General features: G+C 45.9%; 1 protein-coding gene across 9 annotated transcripts in view; it reads right to left on the bottom strand.

Annotated features, from left to right (window-relative positions):
• The window catches only part of LOC139797464 (myosin-M heavy chain-like), a 44587-nt gene extending 25259 nt beyond the window's left edge, over window positions 1-19328 (bottom strand). For 2 of the 9 annotated variants that reach the window (XM_071746677.1, XM_071746681.1), the window contains exon 1: window positions 19113-19328. The gene's annotated coding sequence lies outside the window, so the exon portion shown is untranslated. Of the gene's footprint in view, window positions 1-16472; window positions 16600-19112 lie in introns of those variants that run through there. The other 7 variants (XM_071746676.1, XM_071746680.1, XM_071746683.1 and 4 more) reach the window with 6 other exon arrangements.
• Window positions 19329-19665: the final 337 nt, after the last annotated feature.

The following is a 19665-nucleotide window of genomic DNA, read 5'->3' as shown; positions in this document are numbered from 1 at the left end:
AAACCACTCCATAGATCCAACTTGGTCATATCAATCAAAAGAGAAGAAACATCCATACAGACACCTAGTGATTCATGGAAAACAGGTAAGATTCCTTTGTAAACACCTTATTTAAGGAGACCTTTGAGAAGACATGGTGGGATGCTGCCCCTCTGATGGTAAAAGTCTCATGCAACACAGCACCTCAGAAAAAGATTTAACTTCATAAATACTGCCCATCAACAATTCCTGCTTATAGCTGTAGCAGCTCAAAAAGCTTAATTACCACTTAAGGAATGGATGACAAAATGAGCTATGTGACCTTTCCCACCCCAGATCCTGTAGGTCAGCATTATTTGAGACAACTGGGAGGCTGAAAAGCTAAACATTAGTATTGGCAGTTGAACAGATGGATGGATTGCTGCCAGCATAATCCATCTTCCCACTTGCCTCTGTAGGACTGGGTGACATTCAAAACTAACTACTTCCCTATGCAAAGAGAAATGCAGGCAATGCAATGAGCAAGCTTTAAAATGGACTCATCAGCTGGCAGGACCAATGGCAAAATGTTTTATGGCTGCTATTATGTTGCAGGCGAGGCTGTAAACAAGAGCCATCAGGCTGTGAGAATGTAGTGACCACAGTGGATTTGCTGTGAGCCAGCCTCTGAGCAAGCTGCAAAAAACTGTCATGATGCTGTCATTTTTCCTTTGTGTATAAATGCTCGAAATCTAATTAGCCTTTTAATCAGAGCAGATAAAACTAGAGTATTACCATCAAACAGGATGCTCTGTCTGCAGTTTCATGAAAAATTTCCATCTCTGCTCAACTCAGATTTTCTTCTACTTGGGGCTCTACAAGTAAATCCCCTAAACACTGAAGAACAGAAAAGAGGGAAGTCCAATTTGTAGGAGATTTCTTAGCATGGCCAGTTACGGTGCAGACACCAGCTTGCCTGGAAATTGCCAGGTGAGATTTAGTCCAGAGCCTTCAAAACAAGCTCAAATACCTGCTACCAGCACACAGAGAACACTCCTGCTCCCAGCCTGGGGCAGGCACAACAGGAATTGTGACACACTGCAGAAGAATGAATCCCATTACACCCCCCCCTCCCCAAGAGGGGGCACTGAACACCCTGGAAAACATAACCCAGAAGCTTCTGATGCTAAGAATTCAAAGTTAAAATAAGTTCCTTCACCTACTAACTACAGCAGGCTGTTCTGTCAGCTATTAAGATGACAATATGATTTTTCTGAATTGACACAAATAACTCTAACATGTATATTTGTGCCTCTAGTGCCTTAAAGGACAAAGATCTCTGACTAGTTTACAGTATCACCCAGATCAGACTGTATGCTGTGAATTTGTTATGTTTTGGTTTTTTACAATGGCTGAAGTCTTCAGGGATTCCTACAACTGCTGGCAAACATCAACACTGTTGACAAAGTCATCCAAAGCAGCCAAGTGCAGAAATAACCCCAATTAAGATCTGAACCTGAGATTCCAGGTGAATGAAGCTTTCTATCTAACCCTTCGCAGCACCTGACTTAACAGAACTTTCCTGTGCAATCTGAAGACAAAAAGCACTCATTTCCATTTACTATTGCCCATATGTCACCTCTAAATATACTTACATATTAGCATTTATGCAACGTTCAGTACAAAATCCATATGGCTCCTTTCAGCAAGCAGCAAGAAGAGTGAGTTGCAAAGAGTCTGGAGATAGAACTTGCAAAGATTTCTAAGCACTGCATTACACTCATTGCAGATGGACAGTGATGGAAGAGTTGGTATGATCTGCTCCAGATGGGACACTTTTTTTTTTTTTTTGTATGAAGCTAAAAAGGATTTCTTTTATATGAAGTGTCTGCTACTGATCTCTGTGGAACAGAATCTGGGTAGCAAAGCAGACACAGGCCTAGGCTGAGGAGCATCAAAGTCCCTTGTACAGCAGCCTCCAATTTCCTTGACCAGCCTCATCTGGGATGTCCATCCTTGCTCCTGACACTGACTGGCAGGAGAGATGCATTTCAGTCCTTGCCCTGCTCCTTAACTGAGGGGAGGTGTACACATACTGGTTCTGGTCTAACCAGCTTGACTTCTTGGGTGACATCAGAGCCATGTTGGGATTTTGGCTTTCTCTGGTGCTTGTTGGGACTGTTGGCTAAACCAAGATACAGTCATGGGGCCCACTCTGCTCTTCCCACTTGGGTACGGTGGGACTGCACCACTTGTTCAAGATTCCTGTCTCAGCATGCCCTGTCTGGCTTCCACCTCACCTTCCCTTCCAGAGACATCCACCCTTACTGCTCCCTCACAAGGAGTTTTCCAAGCCCTAGAGTTTTCCAAGTATTCCTTCCCCAAGATAAATAGAAGAAAGAAATGCTTACGTGGGACAAGAGAGTAGAAAATTAAGAGTTTTCAAAAGTCCCATGCAGCAACCACTGCCAGGAGACATCCCAGGACGCAGAGGCAAAGCAACTCAAGGCTGTCACAAGTCACCTTGTGACTTTTGAATGGCAAACCACTCAAATGAGAGCCTTTGAATGCTAAGGATCCATTTAAACAGATAAAGGGCAAAAATGTGTTTGCTACCACTGCCTAAATCACATAAGAAAGGTGGCACCCAATTAACTGCTTGTGGATAATGCTTACCTTAGCCATCAAAACTACAAGAAGATTAAATATTCACATCCACTGAAAGAAGGCTACATGCCAGTAAAAGACTGCAGTCAGACTGGTAAATCTAGGGCTTGATGCTGCTATTACTCCCAATCTTACAGATGATGGGTTCTTAACTCCGAAAATTGTTGTATCCCTTGTGGGCTCATGCTGTGTTAGACTTAATCTTGACAGATAGCAAGAAATTGTTCACAGAATTAAAAACATAACTGGTTGCTTAGTTACCAACGATCACCACATGGTTACATTTGCTGTGTGCAAACAGAGCCCAGTGCAAACCAATTATCCATCATTAGGACTCTAAAAATGTCAATTTCAGAGAGCTGAACACAACTGTGAGCCAGGAATTTGAGTAGAAAAATACAAATTATAATTGTAAGCCTATTTTTGTATTAATGGTCTGATAGCCACAATCCTGTGGCTGGGGAAAGTAAATATACTGGTTTGGAAAAAAATAGGGTTCTTGTTTATTGAGAAGGTGAAACCTAGCATGTTATGTGTATAAACACTGGGAAAAGAGTCAGAATAAAAATTACAAGCTAAGAATTTACAAAACTGATAAGGGAAAAAAAGAGTTAAAAATCTTCAAGATTAACAATGGCATGAAGGAGCTGAAATACACTGGGTCCTAAAAACTGCACGGTGTAATTCCAGTAACAAAGTGGAACTACAGTCAGTGCCACAAATGTAGAGTAAATAGAAAGCCACCTCTATCAGCTGCTCAGCAATAACTGTCTTGGGAGCTCCACAGTATTAATCTGAGCTTTTTTAAAAAGATACCAAAACATGAAATAAAAGTGGCCTTAGATTTAGGTCAGTCTGGAAAATACATTTCATAAAGAGAGCACCTTCCTGTCAGTCAAGACCTGAAGCTAGACAAAAGCAGACTACACAAAGGTATATGATTTCATAGTGAAGATATTTAACATCTAGAACAATCTTCTGGGGACTGTTATAATTAGTGGGATGGCCCAGTGTACAGGAAACAGCCCCTCTGAGTAAGGCAGAAGAGCCAGCAGGTGCAACAAATGTCTCTCCCACTTCTTGAAAGATAGATCTATGAATATTGCTATTTCATATACTGTGAGGAGCCACACTCCTATTTCTCACAATTAGGTGTCATTCTTTCATGTTCCATCCCCAAAAATCAAATCATTAAATCTCTTATAACTGTGACTTTCCTTTAGCAAGGTCTGTCTTTCATCTATCAATCAAACAGAGGCTTGGTGACAGCTGTATGGATAAGCTGCTGTGCTCAGCCTTACCAGCAGCACATTCATGAGAGTATCCCCCACGTAAATGCTGGCAGGTTAGATATTCACAGGCTAACCCATGGACTGAATTTATCACCATGTCTATAAACAATTTGTGCTCAGTCTCTTTTCTCAGCAGTTCATTACCTAAAATACATGCAAACAAAAGCAGCTGCAGATTTCAGCCTTCCTTGGATGTGTTGTAATGCACAGCTATGCTATATCTGATCATGTCCTCATGGCAATTTAAGCTCTCTGAAGATGGGAACAGTCAGGGCTGGATGCAGCCACAGTAGAAATGGGTGCAGGCTGAAAATTCTGCTCCTCTGCTGTAAAAGCTATGTCCTTCATATGTATGTCCTTCATATGTAAAGAGCCATAAGCACTATACTCTTTACAAGACTTCAGATGAAGACATTCCCTGCCACGAGTAACTTGCATTTTACAGAGGTGGAGAGAAAGAAGGAAATAGGTCAATCTGACCTTTTTATGCAACACAGCACAATGTGGTAAAAACAAACTCGATAGGGTACATGCAACATCTTTTTGCCTTTGACTCCATTAGAAGATTGCTTCTTATTTGGCCAGGAGACTGGAGGCAAAAAACAGACTGAGAAATTCCGAGGCTGAGAGTGAATGAGCAGAGAGAAGTGCTCCTGCTTACTCAAGAGTTGTACAGAAACTCCTATGAGGGCTTCAGTGTCAGAAAGTATTTTCTGTTGTTGAGTTAAAACAGCAGCTCAGGAAAAGACAGGTTATGAGAATCACCAGATGAATTCTGCAGTTGCTGCAGCAGCTACTGCACTATAAAGAAGTTTATCAGGAGCCTGGACGTGATGCACACAGTGTATGGAGGGATGCTGCTTGCTATGTGCTACCAGTAGTGCTACATAGAAGATTGCCACAGTGTATCATGTGTAAGATGGATCCACACAGATGCTTACTAAATGGGATTGGTTCATAAACACCAGTTTGCCTGTTCTGGAGAGTATTAGAGATCTATGAACAATTCCATGTGAGCGAGGCTGTGTGAAAGATGGGAAATGCTTCTGTCAGCTGTGGTGGCCCCCAGGCCTTCTGTCTGAAGGGTTACACTGCCCAGAAGGTCAGCATGTAGCAGCTGAGTCCACTTGTGTACATGCAAAGTCATCTTCTCTGAGTAAAGACAGGGCTTTGCAACCTCTTGAGAGACAATGGAGTTGTGTTGCCTCTTCTGCTCACTGTAGATCTACCCCAAATTAGCCCTGTGTGCTACTAATCTCTTGTTAACTATGAAAGCCCTCAGGTATGTAAACCTGGACCAAATGAAAAAGGCCCCAGGAAATAATGGGCTTACCTCATCATATCCCAGCTGGCAGCATTGCCTAGAACATGGTAGAAAACTTGATTTATTAAAATTAATGAAGGAACTGGCTAGTCTTGAATAATTCATTATACATCAGCTGCTGCTGAGGTAATAGAAGCTTTAGTACTGCATAGTGCCTAAAATATTTAAATAAAATGAAGTAAAAGATTGGCTAAAGATTGAAGGGGTTTCTCCATGTTTAGTGGGAGGCCCTGGTTCCAGTCTTTGAGGTCATACAGCTGCTATCTGTGAAAAATGACCAGGTCCTTCAAATGGAAGCCAGCCAAATAACATCACTGATTTTTGCCAGGGCATGAAGCATTCTGCCTTAGCCATCAACTTCTGCAGAATATAATGGCTCTACTTTTTATCATTCTAACAGAAATCAAGTTTAGTTGTTGATATTTACCATAAGCTAAGGATGTCTAGAGTGTTGGCTTGCTCTTCTGGTCATTATGTAGGAAAATAAATCAGCTGGACATGCAAAGAAGTAGGCACTGCCATCTGAGTATGCAGCTCTTAAGGAGTAATTTCTGCTGCTGCTCAGAGCTTTCGTCAGTGCCAGCAGAATCAAATTATCCACAGCCTGGGCAGTGTCAGGGTTGGTCAGACAGTGTCAGGACTTTGGAAACATGTCAGAAGCCCTGAACAGAATCCCATTAACTTAATCTAGTACCACTTGATGAAACAAGGACTCTCTCAGCTGCTGAAGTCAGTGGTAAAACCTTTCACAAACGTGTAAAAGCAACAGCAAAATCAGGCACTGTAATTAGATGGCCAATGCTCCTCTTCCCGTATGTCCTTCCCCTGCAGAGGTCAGAGGAACTGCAGTTAACAAAGAAAGGGGAAAAACTGACAATGCAATGAATGCTCTCCTGCCTCCAAGCTGCTGGTACAGGGTCTCCTAATGCAATCACAAAACTCTCCACCAGCCACACTTAAAGACCCTCCCTGAACTCCATCACTTTCTCCCTTTCCAGCTGCTTATGATGGGAAGTGGCCCCATGGGCCAGCACTGCTCCTCTGTCCCCCACTGGGCACCCAGGAATTTGTGACACCTTGATGTTACAGCAGATCTGGGTCATGTTAAGACAGTTGGATGAGACTGCCTTTGACTCAAGATCCTGATGCCCAGCTGATTGTCTCAAGCCAGATTTTACTTCCACAAGTCATTCCTGCTTCAACCAGAGCACATGACTTTAGCCAGGCCTCAGTGTGGGAAGTATTTTGGTAGAAGTACCGTGATGTAGGTACCTGGCATCCTGAGACATGTGACCTGGCCTCAGGAGACTGCCAGTTTCCTCTCCAAAAATATTGCTTCACCTATCACTTGTGAAAGTGTTTTAAAAAGTAAAGCCAACTCCCCTTGCCTTGAAATGAAGGCAGAAATTTCTCCTCTTGCTGTTTTTTAGTAGCCTCTCTGCAAGAGGCCACAGGACACTGATTTATGCTCCAGAGCTTTTTGTGGACATAGGTTAAGATCAGCTGGAGAAGACACAAAGTGACATTGTGACTTCTCACTCTGAAGTGAGTGAATGAAGCCAATACTGTAACTCTCACAGCTGGGGAGTGGGAGATGGTGTGAACAAGCTATAAATGCACTCTGGTCCCCAGTCTCCTGGGATCCTCACAGAAAAGATACTCCAATTCCTGTGTTTCAGCTCCTCTATCTGTAAACTGAGATCTTGAAACTATTTTCCAGAATCTGCAAGAATGAAGCCCTTCCTCTTCTGCAGTTTTTGAGCACCAAGGAAAGTTGAGGTAAGGTTTCCCAGAACTGAAATATAATTATTTGGAACTAGGTGAACTCTAGGACCTCTGTTCAAGGACAACAGCTCCAAGGCACTGTCTGAGCACAAGCTGGTATGGCTCTAGCTACCTTAGAGGACACAGGTGCCTTTCCCTTTCAAGCTGCAAGGAAATGCAGGTGTGTGGGCAAGGACAGGACTGTGGTTTCAAAGGACCAGCCCATGAAGCACACATGCCACCAAGGTAACTGTGTGTGTGGTCATGTCTGCAGCTGCTTTTTGTCTTTTACCATTGTTTACTTCTTCTTTTCTTTCTTTCTCTCCACTTCTACTTTTTTTTAAACAGTCATCTGTTATCTTCTAGAAAGGGCATCTGACTGGTCATGATGAACAACTGCTCTGGGAACTGGCTTAGGAGGCCCAATGCCCTTCTGACTTGCCAGACAACAGCAATTGCTATGTGGCTTCCTTTGTTTTATTCCTTCAGGAGACCAGTTGGTATTTACAGCATTTTCTCTAAGCAAGGCATTATCCTTGAGATATGCTTACATCAGAGTGCTTCAGGGAATTCCAGCTGGGAGGTGAGAGTAGAGAATTTCATCATTAAAAAAAACACCAACAAAATGAAACACCACACCACAAAAAATCCCACAAAACCCCAAAGAAATCCTGGAGGAGATGCTGTTTCCTTCCAAGTGATTCCATTAGGTAGGGTCTGTAAGAGAAGAAGGGGTTTACCAGTTCTAATAAAATCCCTTTTTTATCAGAAGACACTAAAAGTGCACTTCAATGCAAACCAGTGCAAAAGGGTGGAGCCTGAAGCCTGCTCAAAACATTGACCCATTTTCCACTTTTCCAGCCCAAACAATGAAAATAAGCTAGAGAAGGGCAGAAAGCAGCCTAGTTCTTATTCCAGAGAGAAAGGAAGGCAAACTTACTGTAAATCAAGAATAGCACAACTTAGATGCTCCTGTTAAGTTTGTTCAGGTTTTTTTAGATCTAGAAGATACAAAATAGATGTAATTGAGCCAGTTAGGACTTTGGGGGATACTGGTATGGAGGAGCTGGGATCACAACATGGTCTGCAAGCTGCTTGAAGAGACACACTTGTTTCCCTGGGGTGTGACAGTGAGGGAACAAAAAGCCCCCTCTCCCAGTCCCCCCAGTTCTGCCCTCAGTTACCTAATGCTAAAGGCACACTCAGGGTTTTAAACTTGGCTTAGTCTATGCAGAAAAAAAAAAAAAAAAAAAAAGGAAGCTAAATGCTTTTTTATTTTCTCTAAAGATATAGTGGAACTAAGCCAAAAGTGTGTGTATTTGTGCTGCTTTGCCTAAGGCAGCATAAGCACATTCTCTGGTGAATCACTAGGTCCCCAAAGCTTTTGCTTCTCCTAAGTGAATGCCAAGTATCCTGGGGAAAAGCTGCCAGGTACAAGGACACTGAGACACTGCTGGGCTAATGCACAATGGGGCTGTGACTGAGGGTCTGCATGATTCTGCCCCGAGCTCCCTAGGATGATGATGTCTGAGATCTAATCCCCAGTATCTGACTTTTCATTGTACCCCAATTAACCTCAGTTTTTCTGACTAGTGCTATTTTCTGGTCTTCCAACAAGCATTTATTTTGCCAGCCTGTTGCCTGGTATCTCTCAGGAAGCTGGTGACAGCAATTGCTTGCTGTTCAAGGGCCAACATGAATGTTGGGAGGTAGGTACACAGGGTAACTTTGGAAGTCAAGGAAGACAAGAAACAGACAGAAGATTGATGCCACCATGATACTGTGGACAAATTATACACAGCAAATTTTGGAAACAAAAGTTGTACAAGATGGAGATAAAGGAGGCAGGGCCCAACCCACTCAGATAAATCTGAGGCTTCCTTGCAGCTACAGCAGCCATGTTAACAAGAACTAGATGAAAACCAGGCTCAGCTGTTCTGATGTTAACTGCCTGGCTGCTTTAATTGGATATAGGCTTCTAAGTCCTAAAATCTGCTGTGTGACAAGACAACTGATACTTAATCTCTTAGTTCTTTTATCTTTGCTGGCCCAGCACTGCACTTTCAGTGCATATGTTTCTATGCATCAGAATTGTCCACAGAGCTGGTGGAGTTTCTTGCAAGAGGAACAAGCAACGTTTTACATCATTAGTGATTGTTCAGACTCTGAGTTGAGGCAAAGCTACCCTGGCCCGAGTTGTTTCTGCTCCAGGGAATGACCCAAGGCAGGGATACCCATTATCAGAAAGCAGCAATAATCACTGAGCTGCAGGGATACTCACTGGCAGTGCAGTGCCTGCACTTGGATACCCAGCAGCCTCTGGCAATACAACACTTGCATCCCTCATGCACTCAGTGTCCCTCTGGACTTGCTCTGGGACACGCTGGGCTCACACTGTAATGAGACATGGAGCTAGAGGATCAGTTACCAGAAAGTAGTGTTCTGAGGTGGGAGGTTATGAGCATGGCTGAGGATGAGGTAGCTAAGAGGGGTCTTGGCACACCGGGCTTCCTGCTGCAGACTGCACCAAGAGGCTGGCACACAGAGGGATGCAGGGCTGTCAAGTCCAACTTTTGTGTTTCTCCTCCCTTCCCTCTTTGGCTCTTTGCTGTAAAGGATGATGTAGGATAGGCACCCCAATGGGGACAGAAAACACCTCCACTGGTTCTGAGCACTGCGCTGCCCCATGAGCTTATTTGATTCAGTGGAGCTCCAGGTTTGCAGCCAGGCCCAGCAAGCAACCAGCAGCCAAGGAGCAGCAGGCTGTGTGGTTCCAGGCTCAGGCTGGCCTGCACTCCTACCAGTTCCCTGACACACCCAGCCTGGCTCCACTGGGGCCTCTCTGAGCACACTGAGCAAATTTCTGCTCAGGTGGCTTCAGGTCACCTTGCAGTCACCCCTGTTACAACCAGCAAAACATTGTCTCAGACTCCTTATCTCCACCTCTGGTATGGCTTTGTATTAAGAGAACTCAGGCTCTGTCCCTCACCATCATTACAGCTTCAATGACACAAAAGCAGAGGAACAAAAGACATTAAATACTCTGCATCAAGGAGTGGGGGATGCAGAGAAAGTGAGGGAAGATCCCTCAGTATCTCACTGAGGGAGTCTTACACCTCAAGCCTCACTGGGAGGTAAGCCCTGCAGCCCTGCTGCTTCACAACCCCCATGGACATCTGGGCAGTGGTGCAGTCTGCCATGTGCCCATCAGCTAAGCCCAGCTCATGGGGACAGAGGAAAGAGGCTGGCACTGCCTCCTGAAAGGGTTCTTGTACAGGTGTGTTCCTGGAGGTGTGCTGATGGAGGACACCTCTGACTGCAGCTCTTCTTCCTCCTTGTGGGACTGTTCTCCTCAGTGAGGACCACTCCTGTGTGCTTGGCATAAAATATGCAGGTTCATCTCCACCAAATGACCACAACCTATCCTCACAGTATACTGTGAAGAAGCTGAGATACCTGAACCATTTCATGTGGAGAAGCAGTACCATAGGCTTGAGTTTATCCTCACTTAGATGGATGTAAACAACCCAAGTTACCTGATTTTGGCTACTGCCAGAGCAAGAATACTGCATGGGGTACAGAGCTACCAAGGGAAGCTACAGTGAAATCAGCCACCTCTTCAAGCCATTTCCCACATCACGAGGCAGGATGAATCAATAATATGTATCGAGCTGGGAAAGTTAATCTGCATCCAGTGCATCATAACAAATTAAAAGGAAATAACATCAGTACAATTCCACTGGCTCTCATTACTAACACAGTGGAGAGTAATTAAATCCATGGGCCAAATTCAATGCTGGAATAACTCTCCTGAAGCCAGTGGTGCTGTACAAGGGCATTGCTTTTCCCAGATGCCATGTATTTCAAACAGCAGCAGGGATGGCAAAAGGGTCAGAGAGGACAGGAGTGGGTAAGAAGGGAACCTGTTTAGGAGTGAGGCATTCTGCTTCTTGCTCATCACCTGGAGTCTTGCTGCCTGCCTGTTGCCAGATGGGCCTGAATTTTAAAAGCTACAGGCATGTGTGGCTCCTGCTCCAATTACACAGCTTTCCCGAGCCAATACACAACTACCATTCACTGGGCTTGGGTTAAAACCTCTGCTCTGCTGTGTCTTCTGCTCCCTCTGAGCATCTCCCTGCTCCTCAGCCCAGTCACCCCTGCTCTTCCTTGCTACAAAATTTCCTTTCCCTTCCAAAGAACACCCTCTGCTATCCTGTTGCCTGACAGGCATCCATACATCTTTCTGTGCTCTCCTACATACCGCTCATCTTTTGGCCCTCCCAGGTCCCTGAAGAGTCAGCTGAAGAAGGACTATTACTCGGACTACTACTTGCCCCAAAGCCATAGCCACTTGCATGCCCACTACAGCTTTAGTCCAGCCCTGCATGAGTTATGATCTGGAGCTGTGCTATGAAGCAGGAACTTGAAGCAGCATCTGCTGCCCACACTTTGGTACAGTGCCCCACAGGGCTCTGTCTCAGCAGCTGATTCCCATCGAGTGGGAGGAGAATGTGGGATGCAGAGGAAGCACATCCCTTGTCTCTGCCTGCAATTCTGTCCAATTAATCAGCACTGCAGCATGACGTGGGGTGCAGCCACTGCACACACCCAGCAAGGCAGCTGATGGTGACAATGGCCAGGGGAACTAGGGATGTTAATCCCAAAGTTTGGTTCACAGGTTGGAAACAGCCTCCTTTAATAAGGAGAGGGGCACTGGACACAAGAAATCAGTTTGGGGAAGTCCTATAGACTGTGCCTGGCAAAACTTGGCATCTCATCATTTTTGGCAAGCCTTCAGGTTTATGAACCTCTTATCTCCTATTACCACACCCTGTGCATGGCTTCCACCTATGGAAGCTCTGCTGGCATCAGCAGAATTATGCAGCTGCTAAATACCATGTGTGGCAAACTGCAGTCTGCACACATGTAGCTGCTGAGGACTTTTATGCATGGACATGTTTACTATGCAATAATTATGATAATCTACAGAGATAATCCAAATAGTATTTTAGTAATCAATGTAGTGTGGTCCTAAAGGTGGAACCACAGACTGAGAATTGTATTTCCAGACATATCATGATCTTGTTCACTGCCAGGTGGACATGTCACTTGACCTAGCTTTGCCTCACTATACATTTCAAAAATTCAGTCACTCTGCTAACACATATCCATCTCTGTAACTACATTCAGATCTCTTAATGTATCACACAGAGGCCTCATTTTTAGAAGTGTTCAGCACCTATATTCATAGCCATATTACCACAGAACATGCTACATCATTTCACCAAAAATAAGTGCTCACATCTTTCAAAGTAATTCAGCAGGGACTGCAGAGGCCCTCTGGACATATGTGCCTAAAGTAAGTACCTTTCAAGAGGCCAAGCTCCCTAATTTCTCTGATTTCCATCCGAAAATAGCAGACCATCTCTCTTGGTCCAGAAAGCTAAGGCGTGTCTGCTAGGACACCTTTTTTAGCTAGCCCACAGAAAACAAGCAGCAGGAGCTTCTGCTGTGTCATGCAAGCAGGTGCATTCACCTTGGCTTAATGTGGGAGGGAAAGGCTGGGGGGAAACCAGAGGGCACAGCCTGGTAAAGGGAAGTGTTTCTTCCACAAATCCCAAGAAGGGATGGTGGGCTTAATATATCATTAAAATAAATGTTCCATTATATATATATATATATATATATATATATAATCTTACAATAACTTTGAGTTGATTTGTGTAACATTTAGATAATCTCAACAGGATTGCTCTCCTGTTGCAAACATTGTAATAATAGCTTGAGGCATAACTTGAGCTTCATCCTAAATATGACTCAAAACCAACTGTGTTTTGACACAGTCATTATGAGAGGTTAGATACAGCTAAACACAACTCCTAATGCAATGAAGAAGTAAAATTCCTGACTCTTATCCCTCTGGACAGGCCAGAGGGAGTAGGGAACTTCTTCCCAGAAAGGTTTGAAGCCACTCTACAAAAAAAGACAGGTTACACACTAGTGTATACTGCACTGGTGAAAGCACAGAGGGGATGGCTGACAGTGGCTGACATGACTGCCTTGCTTCTGGTCTGGGTTAGCTGTTTTATGGATTTACTTCATGCTACTGCTCTAATGAAGAAAAGGCTGAGGAGTGTGCCCAAAGTCAGAATAAAAAGTCTTGCAGAGTTATTGCTCTACTGTTTGCATGTGACCAGAAATAATACAGAGCTGTGTAGATGAGGACTGACTGTGTCCTTTGAGGATGTGGCTGTATGGCAACCAGGTAGGACAGAACCTGAAATAAAGGGCAGAAAATCCTCCCTGAAAAACACAACTGGCTGTGGAGGCACTTTTGTGTTAGCAGACCTGGTTTTCAGAGTCAGGATTGGGATGTCAGCTCTTCCCATGCTTGCTGGAAGGTGCCTGAGATTCAAGTGGCAGATCAAACAAGCAAGCTACACACCTTAATCTTAAAAAGCAGATGAACTCAGGAGCTGCTTATCAGTAATGATAAGCCAACTCCCTCCTCTTTAAAAACCAGATTTTTTCTGTGGTGGGTTTTTTTTGTTTTTTTTGTTTTTTTTTCCTGTTACTTTAGCTGATGTTTGTTCTCAGTGATACCAAGCTTTAAGAGAAGATGAACAAATGACTGGTGAGGTCTCCCCACTGCAGGCATGGCTTCTACAAGCATGAAGCACCAATTTCCAGAACCATACCTTGCCTTTAAACTATGAAGATGACTGCTGCATTGGGGCTCACAGAGAGGTTGTTTTGCAGAAACCTGAACCCTAACTGTCCACAGAGAATAGAACTGCTGCAACAGCTGTAGTTAAAAAATGGGGCACATCAGTGCAAGCAGTTAAGTACTGCAAGCCAGGAAGTGCTCTCAGATCTTCTGAGAGGTCTCAGGTCAGTTCAGGCCTGAGGTTTCTCCAGGTTTAACTACCACAGCATGGATTAGATGTGAAATTGTATTGACCTTTTACAAAAAGCAGTTACTTCCCTGGTTCTTGAAAGGCACTTTCTTAAAAGTGGTCTTTCAAGAGGGCCCTCTTCTTGAAAAAGATTGCTACTCCCAGAAGCAGGCTGGAAGGATCAGCCACACCCCCATGAGTGACAGGAATACTTCAGCACAGAGCTGATTGATATTCCCAGGCACTGATGTTCTGTTAGTCCAGAGGGTTCAGCTTCAATTCCACAGCAGCCATGGCTAGTGCTAATTCTGCTCCAGGCAAACACTGAACCCCTGCTTTGTCTCTAGATCTCTCTGCAGAGTGGGTTTATGGAGCAAGGTGCCTGAGATGCAAAGATCCTTAAGATGAGCAATGACTTGATTAGAGAGAATGGCAGGCAAGCTGTCCTTGAGAGAAGCTATGAAGTCAGCAGATAAATCTGTCACAGCAGCTCTGACTGGCAGTGACAATAGGAACAAATGTGTATCAGTTCTGTGCTCCATCTGACTGGAGTGTCACTCCTCATTGTCCAGGGATCTTTAATTCCCTTCTTCCTGGGGGAAGAACCTTGCATGAAGAGTTCAGCTGTGTGTACTCCCAAGTTTTGTGAATCAGTTGCTTGTGGTCAAAGCCACTGTCATCTTTCAGTCACTAACTGGCTTCCTAAACATGCCTACAGAAACAGACTGCTGTGCTGCAGGCAAATGGGTTTTGACAGGACACAACCAGCACTGCTCCCAGACAGTGGGGAAGCCACAAGATGGGCTGCAGTGTCTGACTGGAGCAGCTCTAGTGCTGCATCCATAACTAGTGCAGTGCCTGGCTGCTTCTGCAAGCACTGACAACCAAGCCTGTAAACTCCCACTAGCATCTGCTGAAGCTTCATATCCCAAAGGAAAAATGAATTTTTTCTTACACCCATCTTTAAGCATTTCAGCAGCAGAGAAGGCAAGGGCGTAGACACCCTCTCTAGCTAAAAACAGAAAGTTATGGGTTTTTTCATTAAAAAAAAAAAATACTGCTGCTTCTTGACTTCTTATCTAACACAGGAGAAGGATTTCAGAAGCTTTAGTCCCTTTAGTTCCTTCCAGGAGAGAAGTCTTTAGCACAGGTGCTGTTTTAATTCCCAACTGGTTTATTTCTAGAAGGTATGGGAACTGTCTCAAAGCCAGGATCCTAAAGGTCTGCAGAGGGACCTGAAATGTTCTAGGCCCCAAGCTGTTCCATGGCAAAATGACTACCAGCAGACAGTGGCGATTTTTTTTCCCCTTGTGCTTCACCTTGGAACAGCTGTTAGCAAAGTCAGAAAACTCCTCTGCCCCTCAGTGTATTTAATACAGCCTTGGCAAAGCGACTGCAGTCTGTCATCTCATGAATATGGGAATTGCCTAATTCTCCAGCTATTCTTATTACCTCAGCCTGAGGGTCCCAGCTTTCCATAACTAATTCCTAAAATCACAGACTTTCCACTGTCCTTGCTGTCCTTGAGCAGCAAATTGCTGCTTCTCACATAACTGATTCTGGTGTCTGCTGTGGTGACAGGTTTTCCCAGGGCTCTCCCTGAGTAGTGATGGCACTGTGGACAGGGCTAGTGACACCAGCTCTCCTCTGCAGTTCCTGGAGCTGCTCACCCTTTGTTGCTGTGACCTACAGCAGGGCATTTTGAAAATAACAAATGCTGCATGGCACTCTGCAGTGGCTCTGTAGCCTGGGCAGCAGGCTGGCAGCAGTAATACAATCCATCCCTTGTGGCAGAGGAGATCCCTCACCCTGTTCCTACAAGCCACAGAGTTTCCTGCCTCCTTCTGCATCCCACTGCATCTGTAACTCTAGCAAAGTCTAGGGATTTGTAGGGCCTTCCACCTGTCACTTCATTCCCTTCTACTTGTCACATATGTACCATCTACCTTCCCTCTCTGTGCCCATGCACCTGTTTTCTCCTCCCGTGTTATTTTTCCTATGATCACTGATCTGCCAGCCCTGTCTATCCTCCCAAGTCTCAGAGGTGAAGCTGTTCCTGTGCTGGAAGGTGATAATGGCTGCCAGGAACCAGCAAACTGCAAAGAAGCAAGAAGCTGAGGTTGAGCTAATTATGAAAGTTGTGGATACTCTGGCCAGAGACAAACAGGCTCATTCTTTGAACGCTGGCAGGTGACGTGAGCAGGAAGGTCACCAAGCTGTGGCCAGATTTACCATCCTGGCAGAGTGCTGCATGTGATGCCTCCTCATCTCTCAAACACCCACAACTGCTGCCGCCAAGCTGCTCTGGACAAGGAGAATGTGTTCACTTGCTGCAGTAGCAGCTGAAGAAGTCTTAATGTTGGTCTCAAGGGCTAGATTCCCGCAGAGCACAGGCAGGTAAGAGTTTCTCAGAGGCCAAGAAGTAGCTACAGTAGCAGAGTCAGACTGAGTCAGAGTCATAATATGGTGGAAAAAACCAGTTCTTCCTGTTTCTTTTGTGAAACAGGATTTTTTCCCTAGAGTTTGCCAAAAGGGTAATTGCATTAATGGTAAATAAAAACGGGATCATACCTTCTAGTAGCTAATTTCTTCTTTGTGGTTCAAAACTGGCCTATACAGAAGCAACAGAAGAATCACCTTGGAAGTCCGTGGGTTTGTAATCAGAACCTCCCTTTCAGTTAGTCATATTATATGGCTGTAAATACAATAATTCCATCAATACTATGGAACAGTCATGCTGCATTTGTATTAACATAAACAGGTCCTAATGTGCCATAGAGCTAATCTGATATGACAGTAATTGGCTGATGCCCAGCCATGGAAGCCCTGGAGCTATGCTTGCTCTCTCTTTTCCTCAAAAACTGTCCTCTAAAACACAGGAAAGGAAACAAACTGTGATACCAGATCTTGCCTGCCAGCAAAAAACGAGGCTTCTTGCAACTGCAGCAGCAAAGGGTTTGGGGACAGTGTCTGTTTCATTTGAGTGGGAGTGTGTTTGAAGGGGAGCTTGGTCTCCTACAAACTTCAATATTAAGAAATCACGATTTCCAGAACACCTTGTAAGAATAGATTAGACTCAGCAAGCACCCAATGGCTATTAAATGGTAGCTCAATGGCAGAAAAGCCATAAAAGCACTCAATCTGCTCCTTTCCCTTCCCTCTGTGACTACTGGGAGCTGTACATCATCACTTAGTCTGCAGCAGGCTTTTCTTACACAGATGCAGCTTAAAACTAAATGCTTCGGGGCTCCTGTTGTTGTCTTGTGCAACACTCTACAGACAGGGCAGCAAGACTTAAATCTGGGACTGCAGCTGGGTAAGGCCTTATAAGAGATCAACATAAGCAATACCCAGAAGGGTTGTTTGAGATCTGGTTCCATCTCCTGTCTGGGCCACAAATGCAAGTGGACAGACTCAAAAACAGGCTAGGATCAGGAGTCTTCTGGGTTACTGTCACAATAGGAACCACTTATTTTGCTTTTGGAAATACGCCCTGCAAAGAGAGCCTTAGTGAGGAGAGACCTTTTCTCTTTTGTGAGGGAGGCATTTAAAGAAGTCATAGCAGATACCCAGGCTTTCTCTATTCACCTCGTGGGCTCTGTGCATGCTTTGCTGTCAGGCAGCACAATGCTTAATGCAGCCTCATCCATGATGTAGATAATGAGTTCTGCCCCAGTACAAACCAAAGAACAAGTAGTGACTTGCTTTACTCAAAACCCATTCTTCTCAACATTATGGCACTAAAGGCACATAATTTTTGGTAATATAGAAAAGCAATACTCCAAAGCATGCATGATCTGCCAGTGCCCAAGACAGCTTCTGGAGCATCCAGTGAAATTACCAGTGAATTTTGTTAGAGGAGGTGAGAAAAACACCCTAAAGAGGGGATTTCGGAAGTGTGAGATAATAGCTTAGATTCCGAATTTGACTTACATCTTTCTAGGTCCCTGATCTGCTCCTCCATCTGTAAAATGGGATCAATAAAACCTCCCCAACTTGCAGCAGGGCTCCCAGTCTTAATTGATATCTGTGAAGCATTCTGAGAACCATGAATGAAAGAAACCATTACCAAGCCCTCAGGCCTTACTATAACACTAACAAACAATGCAGAGTTGTTTACAATGTTTTCAGTGCCACAATGACTAGGAAATGAGGGAAGGAAAAAGTATAGATGCACCCAGCACTGTTGTTTGCTGCAGCGTAAACAAAAATGGTAGGGGCAGGTTTTATAGATTTCCCTCCAGGGAATTCTGTCATATCTACTATTTTCAGTCATGCAGTAAAACTTCAACCTCCGTGGATTCAAAGAGATGCTAATAGCTTAGGTATCAAAACCTAGTGTGAATTTGGAAAATGCATCCTCTAGTTCAAAAAACGTTGTGAATCACATGGAAACGAATTAAGAGATGACTCACTCGCACTCCGCTGATTTAAAGCTCTCGGTGCTGCTCAGCCACCCCTTACAACCATCAAACTCAAGCTAATACTGTAAGAGCACACAATTTTCCACCTTGCACAGGACAAAAGCCCCTACCTACGCATCTAGAAGGCTCTAACCTGCCAATTTGCAAAGTTCTCTCTGCGGGTGCTTTTTTTAGGACCCGGAGAAAAAAAAAAAAAAAAAAAAAAAAAAAAAAAAAAAAAAAAAGAAAAAAGGAAAAGAAACCAAAAACCCAGGGGTCTCAGCGAAGCCCCGCTCCCCTGGGCAAAGAGGAGCCATCGCTAAGCGCTATGAAAAGCCAGCAAATGCAGGGGGTGGGGGGCATGCGGATCCCCCAGCAACGAGCAGGTGTCAGCGGGAAAAGCGGTGCAAGGATTTGGTTAGAATGTGCCACCCTCCCCGCTCCCGGGCTGGGCGCGGAGGTAGCGGTTTTATCCGAAGGCACCCGCCGGGTCAGGCGGGAGGACCTGGGGAATGAGACCCAGACACCTCATCAATACGAGAGGCAGCGCCCGGTGCCGCTCCGTGTGCCACCCCGAGAGCGGGGCGGAAGCCGGGCAGCAGCGGGGTGGCCATCGCCAGCCCCGCAGCCCTCTCCGGCTCGCAGCCATTCGCCTTTGTTGCAGCCCCGCGCCCGCAAGGTGCGGCGCCGGGCCGGGGCTGAGGCCGGAGCCCGCGTCCCGGGGCGCTCTCCCCTGAGGAGATGGTCCCGTTAGAGCAGCCGCCCTGCGAGAGAGGATCCCGAAAAGGACTTGCCCGCCCGCACCTACCTACCTGCGAAGCCCGCCCGGGACGCCTCGCCTCCCGCCTTTGTTGTGCATGCCCCGGCAGCACCGAGCCGGCAGCACCGAGCCGCCTGCCCGCTCCGCTCCGCACCCCCGAGCCGGAGCCAGGCCCCGGCTTAGACCGTCGCCACGGCAACGGCGAGCGCGTGCGGCGCGGGTGGGGTAACGGCCGCCGCGTAACGGCCGCGCGGCCCCGCCCGCCGCGCTCCCGGGGCTGGGGGCGGTGAGGGGGGGACAGGCACAGAGGCGGTGTCACCGCCGGGCAGGGGGCAGCTGGGTCCTCAGCGCCGGCCCGAGGGGCGGGTGACTTCGGTGAGGGTGTGGGTAGCGCTTGCGCTGCGGGATACGGAGAGGGCGGCAGCCCTGCGTGCCCCCCGCCGCGCCCGGCGGCACCGCGGCGGCTCTTGCGGGCGAGGCCGGCGGCTCCCCGAGCAGGGGGCGGCCCGGCGAGGCCCGGCTCGGTGCTGCAGCCACCCGCCCCTCTCCCAGCCCCGCTTCCCTCCTTGCCTAGCGGACCGGTGAGCTGTCAGCTTCCTAC

Source organism: Heliangelus exortis, chromosome 6, assembly GCF_036169615.1.
Source record: "Heliangelus exortis chromosome 6, bHelExo1.hap1, whole genome shotgun sequence".
Classification (NCBI taxonomy): Eukaryota; Metazoa; Chordata; class Aves; order Apodiformes; family Trochilidae; genus Heliangelus; species Heliangelus exortis.
This window is presented reverse-complemented; position numbering and strand designations above follow the sequence as displayed.